Genomic DNA, 13,968 nt, shown 5'->3' with positions numbered 1-13,968 from the left:
TTCAATTTGACAGATTGCTTTCATATTCTCTTCTATATAATTATATAATCTTCAGATTAAATACTTGGGAGAAAGAATAGTACTGATTATGTAATATGATGGTATATTATAATATCTCCTTTTATAAAGAAATTAAGAATCATAGAGGTTAATAATACTCTGGATTTAGCTATGCCAAGAGTTTAACTTCTGTGGCAATTTTTTACTATTGATTCAATTTCTAAATTTTTTAAAAGAATTTATGTGTGAGTGTTTTGCCTGCATGTATGTAAGCACACCCGTGTCATGCAGTGCCCATGGAACTGGAATTATGGTCAGTTTTTAGCTGCCATGTGGGTTCTGGGAACCAAACACGGGGTCTCTGCCCAAACAGCTTGTGCTCTTAACCACTGAGCCATCTCTCCAGTCCCTCAGTTTCTTCAGTAGTTATTCAGACAAATTTTTCTATTTTATCTAGAGTTAGTTTAAGGAAACTATTTTTAATAGGAATTTGTACAATTCATCTATTGATAAAAATCAGCATAGAGCTGGGGAAGTGGACAGGAGGCCCCAAATGTAGCTGAAGAACTATTGGCAGCTGGTCACTGCTAAATGAGGGAGAGTTGGTCTTCTTTAAGGAAGTGATGCTAGATAAGCTGGTTAGGCTCTGGTGGATGAAGTCACACTGAGGATACACAAATTTGACTCAGTAGCCTTTACATATATGACAAAATGCATGAAATCCTTTGGACAAGCCATAGGGGGAAAACATGGGGGAGAGGATTTAAATATTATTTAGATGTATGAAATGCACAAAAATTCAATAAAAATACATTGAATAAATAAATCTAAATATAAAAAAATAAAATAATGTTTCCCTATGGCTTTTCCAAACATTCTTAGTGTTATACCTCTTCTATTCTCCCTCCTCTACCCTCTTTATTACCCTCCCCACCCCAGTTAAACCTACCTCCCTTTCTTCCCCTTTCCCTCTTCACAACATCTATGTCCTCCTGTCCCCCTCTCTAGAGCTCCTTCCTCCTCTCACAGTGGTTCCTTTCTTCTTTCCTGCCATCTTTAGTTACTCCAAGTTATACATTGAAACCTGAAGATTAGGGGCCTGGAGAGATGACTCAGTGGGTTAAGAATACTGTTTGCTCTTGCAGAAGACTCAGGTTCGGTTCCAAGCACCCACATAATGGCCAAAAGTTCTCAATAACGCCAGTTCCAGGGAATCTGACACCCTCTTCTGACCTTTGTGAGTACTGCACAATGCGGTGCACTGGGACACAAGCAGGCAATACTCTCATATACATAAAAAATAATAACTACCCTACCCAACAGCCAGCCTAGTCCCAAATGTGGTGATACTTGCCTCCTTTGTCTTGGCACTGAAGTAATATGACTGTTTTTTGGTACAAAAGGAAACTTGTCCCAGCAAAAGATGCCTCTTGGCATTAGTGTGGCCTTGACCCTCCAATCTGCCATGATTGCTTCCTGTTACCTGCTGCTGCAGACCCACATGCTTCACCTAAAAGCCACCAGGAATAGCATCTTGCTCTTCTTTTGTGACTCCAAGCTGCTGTTTGAGGTGTTCACACTGGCCATCTTCTCCAGTGTAGACAGGATTTGAAGTACAAGAATTCCAACCCATCAGGGTTACAGCACACATCCTCTGGTACCTTAGCCACATCTGGGAAAAGTGGTGGGCCAAGTTGACCTGGGAATGGCAGTGCAACTTTTCCTAAGCACAGACATTTCAGTGGTTAGCCTGCATGAGGTCAGTGGCCCTATCACCCGGCCCACCAGTATGATACTTCTGCCCTTCAGTGTAGGGAAGGACAAGCCTGTTCCCATCTTGGTCCTTCTAACACCTTTGTGATGAGCGTTAAGTTCTCTTTGTTCATCATGGCCAGAGTACCTTGTGTGGACCATCTAGGTTTCTTGAGCTTCCAGCAGGACCTGAGCCACAGCACTCTACATACTATGCCAAACATCTGCCCTGCTTCCATTTCCTATCTAGTTTGAATAGAGAAGAAATGAACATAGCTGAGCAAGTATATCTGTAATAGGATATTGAGTCCTTTGGTTATATGCCAAGGGGTGGTACTGCTGGGTCATATGGTATTATCTATTTTTAGCTTGAGTTTTCTCCATAGTGGTTGCACCTGTTTGCAATCCCACTGGTAGTGAATAATAATATATCCTTTTGAGAGCTTATGTTTTACTTTGATTTTTCTATAATTTCATTATGAGTTGTTTCATTTAATCTGCTTAGAGACTTGAGATTCTTCAATGTTTGAATTCAGATATTTTTCCTTAGAAAATGTTGCTGCTGTTGTCTACTTCATCTATCCTGCTGGCATTCAAATTGAGGCATATGCACCGTGTCTTCATTTTATGTTCCATGCTTTTTCACCTCTCGGGATTACATTTGTCATGGTCTCCGTTGTGGTTCTCTGATTGACTTATTTTTATTTTATTTTATGTGTTTGAGAGTGTTGCCTGCATGTATATAATATCTGGCTGCTCTTGCAGAGGACCTGGGTTCAAATCCAAGCACCCACAGTACAGCTAACAACCATCCATAACTGCAGCTACAGGGGATCCAGTGCCCTCTCTGGCCTCCGTGGTCATTGCATGATGCGTGAACTTACATACATGCAGGCAATACACATACACATAAAATAAGAATAATAAATAAAGTATTTTAAAAAGCTAATTCTCAAGCTAATCCTAACAGCTACAATTAATTCATCAAGTATCACCAAGTCCTACTGTGTTGTTTTTTTAAGTCATCATATTTAATTCTTAGAGCAATTCTTTAAGTTAGGCATTATTACCCTTTTATTAATGGTGGTGGTGAAACTGAGTGTCAGTTTCACTGGGTTTACAGCTTCACTGAGCTCAGATTCAGTGAAGATATATCTGAATGTCTTATGTCTTATGATACACCTGATTTTTTCTACTAGTGTTTCTGAAATTATTTTGTGAATTGCTAACAGAAATAGAAAATGTGCATTAATCACATTTTTTGGCTCCCACATCTTCAGAATTTTTAAGACACCTGTCTTTCAGTTTCCACTATTATTAAGAAAATTCTCATTGTGCATAAAAGTTCTTCTGTCAGTCTCTAGAAATTCTTGGCATCTTTTCCTTTTCTTTAATGAGTATGCTATCTTAATGATATACCTAACTGTTCTTTTTCATATTTTGGCCCCATTATTAAGTAAACATTGCCTTTTAAATTATTCGTGTTTTACTTTGTACTTTTTGTCTTCTATTTTTGTTGTTTGTGATGTTATTCCAGCATCTTTTTGGCTTTTTTCTAATTTGAGTGTTGAACCTGTTACATTAGTCCTGTAATTGTCATATTGTTTTTCCTATTGTTCCATTTCTCTGTTATTTTGTTCCACTTCTGAGAGATTTTTCTTTAGCCTTGTCATTTGACCTTCATTTTCTAAATGTGTGGTATTTTATCTCTTCTGATGATTTGTTGTTGTTTTCTAACAGTTTCTTATCAGGAAAGAGTTGTGGTATCCTAAATCTATATTGACCTGTGTACACCTAGTACCTCACCCTTCAGTCAGCCCTTCCCTGTCATCAGTGGCCCAGTCCGCTCTAGAAGGTTGAACATAGACAATGGAACTTGAGGTGTCTACAGAGCCAGTTAACTGGTTCCAGAAATCCTCTGAAACTAAAGGTTCAGACCCCCACACTTACTGTCAAATCCTTCCATTTATAGCTATTCCATACACTCTTATTTCAAGAAGTGTGGTTCCTGAGCTTTGAGGTTGCACACTGGGCTTGCTCTGCTGCTTATAGCTCATGTCCCCCCACTTTTTTTTTACTGTCTCCCTCTTCCTCCTTGTCTCTCTTTCCTGCCTTACCTCCTCCAGGTCTACCAACTCCTCCTCCTCTCCTTCCTTCTTTCTCTCCTTCCCTCCCTCACCCCCACCCTCCCCATGTTCCCCACTTTCTCTCTACTCCCTAGCAACTTGCCTCTCCCACCCTCACTCTTCTTAGGTTATCTTAGTAAGTTCAACTTCTAAAATTATTTGATCTTCTTTTGTCTACTTTCTTTGTTTTTAATCCTCTGTGCAGCATTGCAGTATTTTTTAAAAATATATTGTCTGTCATTTGAAAGTCTTAAGAGAAAGGAATGAAGATGAACCCACTTTTTATATAATGCTATATTAACTGAAAAACTCACTTTACATTATGGGCATATATTCAAGAATATGACGTCTGCATTATTTCAATAATGGTTTACTCTCCCAATTAGTTGTCTTTAGAGAGCTTTGATGCACCTCTCAATAAATTACATTCTGAACAGTTCTACTTGTTTATGAAGTGGATTCTCTTCCTCTTTTGTGTTTCTAGCTAGTTATTACTTATTGATATTATTTTAGAGTATTACCTTATGTCTAAAATTTATTAAAGTCATTTACTTTTATGGTATATGAATTGTTTTAGATTTCATAGCTATCATTTCATCATAAAAAATACTTCTTTAATCTTAGTTATGTGCTGGAGGGGTTTTATTTTTTGGTTTTTTGTTTTTTCCTTTCTTTTTTTTTTTTTATTTGAGACAGAATTTCCCTATAGCCACAGCTGACCTGTAACTCTCTATGTAAATCCGGCTGGCCTGGATCTCACAAGTCCACCTACCTCTGCCTCCTGAGTGCTGGGATTAAAGGCTTGTGCCACCATACCTGGCCCTGTTATGTGTTTTGAATGTTATTTTGAATGTGAAAAAATATTAAAGATCATTGTAAATCATATTGCTAGCCTTAAAAATAAAAAATAATTCCTATCCTTGTTTTATCCCTGCATTTGGGGAAAAAAAAAAAAGAATGATTTCAATAGGATTTCTCTATTTGATAATGTTGACTTCTGTTTTGAAATAATTATTTTTGGACTATCAAAATTGATATTAATAATGGAGTATAAGACAATGTACTAAAAACAGTCACACATTAACACCAGTATCTAGACGTAGAAAGGTGAGTAGGGAAACTGCTTCACTGAAGAATGGCAGCTAATTAATGCAGAAAGCAATGGAAATTGTAAAGCAGCTTTACTTGAAACAATTGTAATTTTTTTCAGGCAGTAACCAGCAGTTGATGTGCAAATTATTTATAAAAAATATTTTGGGAACAGGCAGTCCACATGTTCTCAAAGTATCCTGGGATTCGGAGATTGCATATTAGAAATGAAATATCCCTAAAATGAAGATCTCTCTCTCTCTCTCTCTCTCTCTCTCTCTCTCTCTCTCTCTCTCTCTCCTGAATTAAAATTTTTATTGGCTCAGCATCACTCTGACTTCATGAATATAAACACACAAACACAAGAAACATGTTTCAGTTAATAAAACTATTACCTTAAAGAAGTAACTGCTAGTGAGATAGTTTTATTTACAAGGTTATGACATTATATAACAGAAACACAAAAATACATTTTACTTTTCTAAGTTCTTTGAAATTTTCAAAGAAATTTCTGGTGTAAGTTCTAATCATAGTACGCATAGAATACAAATCTTGCACGTTTGACACAATTTCTAGTCATTCTGCTATGTCATACTACAATGTTCTTAACTATAAAATACTATACCATTCACTAGCTTTCCTTAAAATGTTTTTTTCAAAAATGTTCCAACAAAACTTTGTACTAAATGCTTTCTACTTCTCGCAAAATGGATGTCTTTATGTATTTTTAACATATTGCCAAATAAGCCTGAAAAAAATTATCACATGAACTCCTTTGCAATTCATGGTTTCTAGTACTTAAAAATAGTTTTGAGTGGAATTTCTTCTCTTAAAAAAATTATAGTTTCCAGTGTTTGTTGTTGAGTCATTATGTGCTTTGTCATCCACTTACATCTAATTGTATTTAAATCTGATTCTCACTGTATTCAGCTTCTGGCTTGAGAGTCTTCTTTGCTCTGTATGTCATAGTGATGAATTTGTGAAAAGAAAAAAGCTTATAGTCTAGATTCAGAAATCCTAGGAGGCCTATGTTCTGCCACCAGCTCTCAAACTCAAGCTTCTGCTAATGTATGAAGATAGAGTTATATATGGTACTCTGTAATTCCATTAATCCAGGTAGCAGACACCAGGATTACTTTGTTACATGCAGAAAAGTGGCCTCATTCCTATTCTTATGTGGTTTCTCCCAAAGTACAGCTAAAAGTTTGTTTCTCTTATCATACAAACTTGACATATATTTGGGGTTGAGATAGAGATAATATGGCCTACAGCTGCTTTTCTCACCTTCTCAGTCAGTGTCTTAGTGGTCGATGCTTCCTTTTGATGATATAGTACACCAAATACATTGTGTTTTATCTGCTGGCATTTTACCTTGTGGAAACTTTATTTTTTTTTTTAGCTTCTATTCTCAAACTTGTATTCTTGCTATTTTGGGGCATGTACTATCAACAGCTTCTGAACTCTTTAATTTTTAACAGACTAAGCATGGTGGCACACCTAAAACCTAGCACTTAGGAGGCTGAGGCAGGAAGATCTTGAGGTCAGCCTGGGCCACACTGATACATAATAAACAGTTGATGATATTCCCAGTTTTGTTGGCTGATGTGTACATAGAAACCGTTTGTTCTTCCATTTCCAGAAGAACGGTAGTGACTGGAGTATACCTTATTTTGCTATCAAAATGACACTAGGTTTATAGGTGATGTGCCCGTCATTTGACCCTGCTACCCATTATCTATTGCAATGTGAAGAGAATTATACATCCCATACCATGTGGTCAACATAATACAACTCATAAGTTTGATTCTCCTGTTTTCTTAAATATTTTATTTATTTTTATTTTATGTGTATGAGTGTGTTGCCTGCATGTATGTAAGTAAGTGCACCCATGTTGTGCAATGCCTGTGGAGACCAGAAAAAGGCTTCAGATCCCCCAGAACTGGAGTTACTGATGGTTATTAGCTGCCCTGTAGATATTGGTCCTCTGCAAGAACAGCTAGTGCTCTTAACTACTGGGCCATCTCTCCAGACCCTCTCCTCTGTTTTTTAAACTTAGTTGTTACAAAGTAAAGCTGTTTTTCTATTACCAAATACCAAAGAAAGTGGGTGTGGTCTAGTTATGTGATCCCAACCCTGAGAGAGGTTGACAGTGGAGAGCTAAAGTTTTAGGACAGCATAGGCTACATAGTGAGAATCTGGCCCAACCTCCCCCAAAGGAAAAATAAAACTCACATGTAATTATGTAATCATACTATCCACAGATAATTAATTGGGTCCCTATTTTTTTAATCAATTTTTTACTTGCTTTTTCAAAAAAATTTTATTGAGCTTTGTAATTTTTTTTTGGTCCCAAATGCTCTTTTTATTAAAAGTAAGTGTACAGTAAGAGTTTTCCAAGTCCTGTGAACCTGGTGATACCACCACTTCTATCCCTTGTAGGGTCATAGCTACAGTGGTTGCATGGCCTGACCGTGGTGTAGACACAGCGTCTTGCTTTTGTAATTTTATACAACAGTTCTTAATTAAATTTAGGCCCCCACCCCATCCATGCCCCCCAACCTCCCACTGAACCTCTGTGTTCTGCCATATGCATTAAGTCCCATCCAGTTAAGCATTTGTATCCAGATGTCCACCAGAGTCTAGTCAGCCCATCCAGTGATCGTATGTAAGCCATACTCTCCCTCATCCAGCATCAATCAGTCTCAAATAGTTCTCAGTCTAGGGCCAGCCTGCCACCCATTTCTCTCCTTTTCTTTAGGCCCTTGTTTAATTGAGTTGGCCTGGGTCCTCTGCTCTATGCCACCATTTCCACAAGTTCAGATGTGCAGGCTTCCAGTGGCCTGCAATTTTCTGCTTCCGAGAGTTCATGATCCAGCCCTGGCCCTTAACAATTTTTCTGCCCCCTCTTCCTCAATGGTCCTTGAGCTGTGTGGGTGGGTGAGTTTCAATATAGGAGTCCCATCCAAGGATAGACACTCTGCAGTCTTATTCTTTAAAATTTGGCCAGTTGTGGTCTTCTGTGTGCGTCACACTCTTGTATAAGAAAGCTTTACTGGTGGGAGTTGAGGGATGCATTAGTTTTCTCTCTACCCCTTGTTCCATTAGGTTCCATGAACTTTAGGTGTAGAGGTTCAACTGTAGATATGTTACCTAGTACTTGGCATCTCTCTGATTTATATTCTTTGTGTCTGAGCAGTTGTGGAATTCTGCAGTAGCCTCCATCTGTTGCTAAAAGGAACTTTCTTGATGAGTGGTGTATGATATGTTTCTCTGTAAATATAAGGATCCATATTTAGCATATGGTAAGAAATTTCATTTGTCTAGGGATATGAAAGAGATAGGGTTTTCTCTAGGATCTATGTCCTCTCCTACCATGTATATTTGGCTGAATTTACAGTACCACTCATGAGTTCACTCCCATTGAGAGCCTTTAAGTCCAATTAGATAGCTGTTGATTGCCCCCCAGATAACAGTGCTGCTACTACACCAATAGAGGTAGTCTGCCATGCCAGTCACTGTGGTTATTAGGGTTTAGGGCTGGGTTGGACCATCAGTTGTTTTTTTTTTTTTTCCCTGGATAGTTGACATTTTGTCATGTAGCATTATGATTGCTGAACTTTGGGTAGAAGGCCTCCAGGTCAATTCCTGCTCCATTGCTCTAAGTTCTATATCTGAAACATATCCTATTTTCAGCAGTAGGGTCTTATCTACTAGTTGTAGGAGATAACCAAGAGATTTGGCAGTAGCCTGTGTTATTTTGGTAGTCTCCTGAACCACTCTCACCAATCATTCATGCCTTCAAGTTGAAAGTTATAGAAGGAGTTGCTTTGGAGGAAATATATCTCAACATAATTAAATCTATATACAACAAACCCATAACTAACATTCTAATTGGAGAAAAACTGGAAGCAGTCTCATTAAAATCAGGAACCAGACAGGGCTATCTACTACCTCCACTCCCTTTCAATATAGTGCTTGAAATCTTGCAAGAGCAATAAGACAAGAGAAGGAAATTAAAGGAGTACTAATTGGAAAAGAAGAGGTCAAATTATCTCTATTTGCAGTTGACGTGCTATTATACATAAGAGATCCCAAAAAATTCCACTAGAAAACTGTTAGAAATGATTAATGCTTTCAGTAAAGTGGCAGGTTTCAAAATCAGCTTTGAAAAATCAGTAGCTTTTCTATATACCAATGACAAGCAATCAGAAAAAGCATTCAAGGAAACCCTCCCATTCACAATTAATTCTAAAAAAATATTTAGGAATAAACCTAACCAAAGACATTAAAGATCTCTACAATGAAAATTTCAAATTGCTGAACAAATAGATGTAGGAAGAAACTAGAAGATGGAAAGACCTCCCATGTTCATGGATTGGTAGAACCAATATTGTGAAAATAACCATCTTACCAAAAGCAATTTATAGATTTAATTTAATGCCAATCAAAATACCCATGATATTCTTCACATGGATTGACAGAATCATCCTACAATTCATATGGAATCAAAAAGACCCTGGATAGCCAAAGCAATCTGGGCAAAAAGAACAACACTGGGGTTATCATCATACGAGATCTCAGATTATATTGCAGAGGTATAGTAATAAAACCCACATGGTACTGGCACAAAAATGGATCCTTAGATTAATGGAACAGAATAAAGACCCAAGCATCAGTACATGCAATTTTAGCCACATCATAATTTGACAAAGGTGCCAAGAACACACAGTGGAGGAAAGAGAGCATCTTCAACAACTGCTGCTAGCAAAACTGGATCTCTACCTGCAGAAGAATGAAATTGGACCCTTTAACCCTGCACAAAAGTCAACTCCAAATGGATCAAATACCTCAATATAAAACCTGAGATTCAGAAACTGCTAGAAGAAAACATAGGTAGTACCCTCCAAGATAGAGGCACAGGAAAGGATTTTCTAAATTGGACACCATCTGCTCAGGCATTAAGGTGAACAATAAGTGGGAACTCAGTAAGCTTTTTTTTTTTTTTTTTTTTTTGAGTGCCAGGCAAGGTGGAGGCAGGTAGATATCTGAGATTGAGGCTGTCTGTTCTACATAGCAAATTTCAGAGATGGGGCTAGTAAGACACAACTACTCTGAAGGAAGATGGGGAAAAATCAGGGAAGACTTAACTTGGGGAGGAAGGAGAAGGTTGATACAGATGGAGGGGGAAGAAGAGATAAATAACAATGAGAATATTTGAGAATATTATAAATTTACAACACACACACACACACAGAGTTAAAGTGTGGCATGGACTCGCAATGTTTGCTCAAGAGGCGTTAACAAAATCCCTGTACCAGGCAAGGGATACCTTCCTTTTAGTTTTTGGTTAGAGGGAATCCAAGAAGCTCTCAAGACCATAGAGGCTATTGCCATTGCCCTTAATTGCCTCCCAGAACTTGAAGGTAGGGCCCTATTGCTGAAGACACCACACACTTGGACACAGAACTTGGAGTAATCAAGTTGGAGCTGACTTGGAAGCTTCCTCTGTGAAGACTAGCTCTCATAGTATTGGAAGGTGCTATGCAAGCTGCCACGGAAGGAAAGCACTCAATAGTGTATACACCTATAAAGCCTGCAAACCATGACAATGAGTATTCCAGCAAAATAGCCCAAATGGGTCAATGGTAGCAATGATATCTTGGGGGTAACCAACAACTTTCTAATTGAATTTAAGGCCTGCTCAAGAGGTTGTAAATCATGCTGAGTACTGAGTACTTTAAATTTAGCTAAGAACCTGATGCCAGAGAGGTCATACCTCCTAGAAGAGAATCTACCACTGCCATTTTCATAAATCAGTAGTTTCTAACCTTCCTAGAAGTGCTTACACTTATTCCCAAAATAATTGACCTTATTTTTAAATGAAGTCATGTAATAATTATATGTCATTTTGTTGCCTGGTTATTCATTAACAATATAATGTGAACACCTTTATATGTTCCTTAATTTTGTACTGTTACTTTTTTAGTTTAAAAAAATTGAGAATTTCATACATGCATATAAGGTGTTTTAATCAAATCCATGCCCATTCCCTGCCCTCCAACTCCTCACATATCTCCCCATCACTTTTTTCTTAAACTCCTTCTTTCTATTATTTTTAATAGGGCTTTTTGCTACTCTAACATTCCCCCCTTTGAAAAGGTAACCCTAAAATCTTTTAGGGATTAGATAAAAGCTCCCAAATACTTTTGACATTTTTGGCCTTTGGAACATAGTATGTTGCTAAGAGGCCCAAGGACATTTTGACTTTTAGCCAAGAAACTGGCTACTTTCTTTGGGGTCTTTTTACCCTAACTGCCTATCCAATTACTATCTCTTTATTCTATCACACCATCCTCTAAAGGGGTTACCCAAGTTGTGGATAGGGAATTGGGATGCAGAACACTCTGGCTTAGCAAGGTGAGGCAATTGGCGTATACCTTCAGTGGGTGTTTCTAAAAGACTCCCAAATTGCATAACTCTTATCTGTAGGGAGAAAAAGAAAGTCATTGAGTGGTGAGTAGGAGATGTGAAGTAAAGGCAAGAGTAGTTAGCATTACAAGTTCTAGACTGGGAACCAGAAAAAAGTCAGAATGGGACAAATTGCAAATGTTCATATCAGAGTCCATTGGAATTTCTTGACAAGAGCTTCCAAAAATATCCCTTTTTTGGGTTCCCCCCCTTTTTTTTTTTTTTTTTTTTGTCTGCCAAGGTTGGACTCCAGAGTGATGGACTCAGGCTTTCCAGTGTGCATACCCTCAGGTCACTCATACACTTCAGCAACTTCTCAGTCATCTCTGTGAGTAAACTCAGTAAATTCATTGGTTTTCCAGGAAAACTTTGATTAAACATTGTTTTGACACTATAACCTTAAAAGGGGATAAGCATTCCTTAGTAATCCCAGGAAAAGAATTCTCACAACAGATGGAAAACTTATTTATTAATGTTATTATGTCTCATAATTATTTAAAAAAGAGAATGTAAAAGAGTATAAAAGGATATGGGAATGGAGATATTTTCCAAAATAGAAAAGATGAGAAAGCCTAAGTAAGTGATGAAGGTCTGTGTAAGTTTGATCTGATATATGAAAGGATGAGTCAAAAATAATATATACATAATCTTAAAATTTCTAAGGTCACAGCTTAGTCAACTAGTTTAAGGAACAAAATATATGTCTAGCCAAGGTTTATCTGAGATGTTTGGTTTTTACCCAAGCTTTATCTACATAGCACATGGTAGTTAAAAATACCAGACTGGTGGAACTAACCTCCTTGGATGTTTAACAGCCATTCTTTGAGGCCTATACTAATGTGGTCAGAGGGACTTAAAAGACATTTTTTTTGCTCCTTGCCCTCCAAGGTCGACTAAGTTCCAGGGCACTATGGAGCATCTCTCAAAATGTCCTGTAACTGGTGAGTCACCTGTCCTTTTGTTCAGGGAGGCCTTGGTGACCTCACCAGATGGACTTGAACCAGTGTCCAGTATACAAAGAGGAGGGTCAACTCAGAGGTAACATTTCCTCCATTCTTCCAAGTGAAGCCAACCATGGTCAAGTAGGACCTTTGGCTTATCTTCACATAGGCAGAACTGGTGAAAAAAAGGAGCCAGGGGTTCCTTCCAAGCCCATGTGACCCCTGAGGAACAGATCCTCAAATGACCTTAAGAGTAAAAATAAATTGGGTTATTTGGGCCAAGTGTATGGTCTTAAACACCCAAAAGTAAAGTACAACCAAAGATTAAAGTGATCAGTATATTTCTTTAAGAGTTCAAGGGATTACACTTCCCAGACATTAGGCTTAAGTCCATATAAAATGTTATTCTGACAATTATTTCTCATTGATGAGTTTGTTTCTAAACAGAAAGTGCTGCTCAGATGTAAGACTTCAAATCTTGATCTGCAATACTGTAGTGCCCACCCTGTAGCTAAGGGAGACAACCTGCTATTGTTCTAAAATGATGACTAAATTTGTTTTCTCCCCCATCCAGAAGCCTTTGAGAGAGAACTGACACCCATTCTAGCCAGTGCACTATTAGTTTTTACGGCTATATATGATTATTGACTTATTTGAATGGCTTGCTATTAATTGATTCACATTTTTATTTTACTTTATAAAAATAAATGTTTAGTCTCAATATTTTTTGAAAAATAATTGTTAATAAGAGAATTTAATTTGTAAATTTTCAATGTAGTTTGGTAAACAAATTTAAGTTCTCTCTACAGAAATATTTTAATTTCTAAAGATACCAATAAGGAACATGGCTAATTTAAATATGATCAGAAAACTAGATAATCTTGAAGAAAGCTGAAAATTCATGGTTAAAATTCTGGAAATGAGACTAAGTTAGTGTCTGTCATTTATAATATGTTAGACATTACCAATCACAAAGTAGTGCCTATTTAACAGCACACTATTTTATGAGTATCTAAAATTTGAGTTTCTACAGGTTGAGTATCCAATACTTGGGACTGGAAGTGTTTTAAGGTTTCAGGTTTGGGGGGCGTTTGCTCTTCTCCACCTGAGCATCCATAATCTGAAACATTTTGAGCATCATACACATTACATGTTGCTCAAAATGCTTCTGATTTCTAAGCATATCTGATTTTGAGGTTGGGGATCAGGCATTTTCTATCTGTATAGGAAATCATTTATCCCCCCTTTTCTTCAAGATGGAGATGGCTATGTTACTAATTCTAAACAATAAAATAATGTATATATGATTACACAAATTCTACAACACAGACTGTAATATATCCTATCTATAATGGTGTTTCTGAAAGTGTGTGTGTGTGTGTGTGTGTGTGTGTGTGTGTGTACACATCTATTCAAGTGGGCTTACATTGTAATACTGTTGTGCTGGATAGCTTTAGTGTCAACTTGACACACCTGGGTTGAGGGAGCAAGCCTGTAAGCAGCGTTCCTCCATGGCCTGTGCTCCAGCTCCTGCCTCCAGGTTCCTGCCCTGAGTTCCTACCTTGGGCTCCCTGATGAACTGCGACCTGGGA

The 13,968-nt window shown here is 37.6% G+C and overlaps 1 protein-coding gene and 1 pseudogene across 3 annotated transcripts in view; both read left to right on the top strand.

Annotated features, from left to right (window-relative positions):
* The window catches only part of LOC103727353, a 2,010-nt pseudogene extending 398 nt beyond the window's left edge, over positions 1–1,612 (top strand).
* Positions 1–13,968, top strand: part of Mbd5 (methyl-CpG binding domain protein 5) — a 505,686-nt gene that overhangs the window by 79,444 nt on the left and 412,274 nt on the right. The window lies entirely within an intron of this gene.

Source organism: Nannospalax galili, unplaced genomic scaffold, assembly GCF_000622305.1.
Source record: "Nannospalax galili isolate Female #2095 unplaced genomic scaffold, S.galili_v1.0 scaffold87, whole genome shotgun sequence".
Classification (NCBI taxonomy): domain Eukaryota; kingdom Metazoa; phylum Chordata; class Mammalia; order Rodentia; family Spalacidae; genus Nannospalax; species Nannospalax galili.
This window is presented reverse-complemented; position numbering and strand designations above follow the sequence as displayed.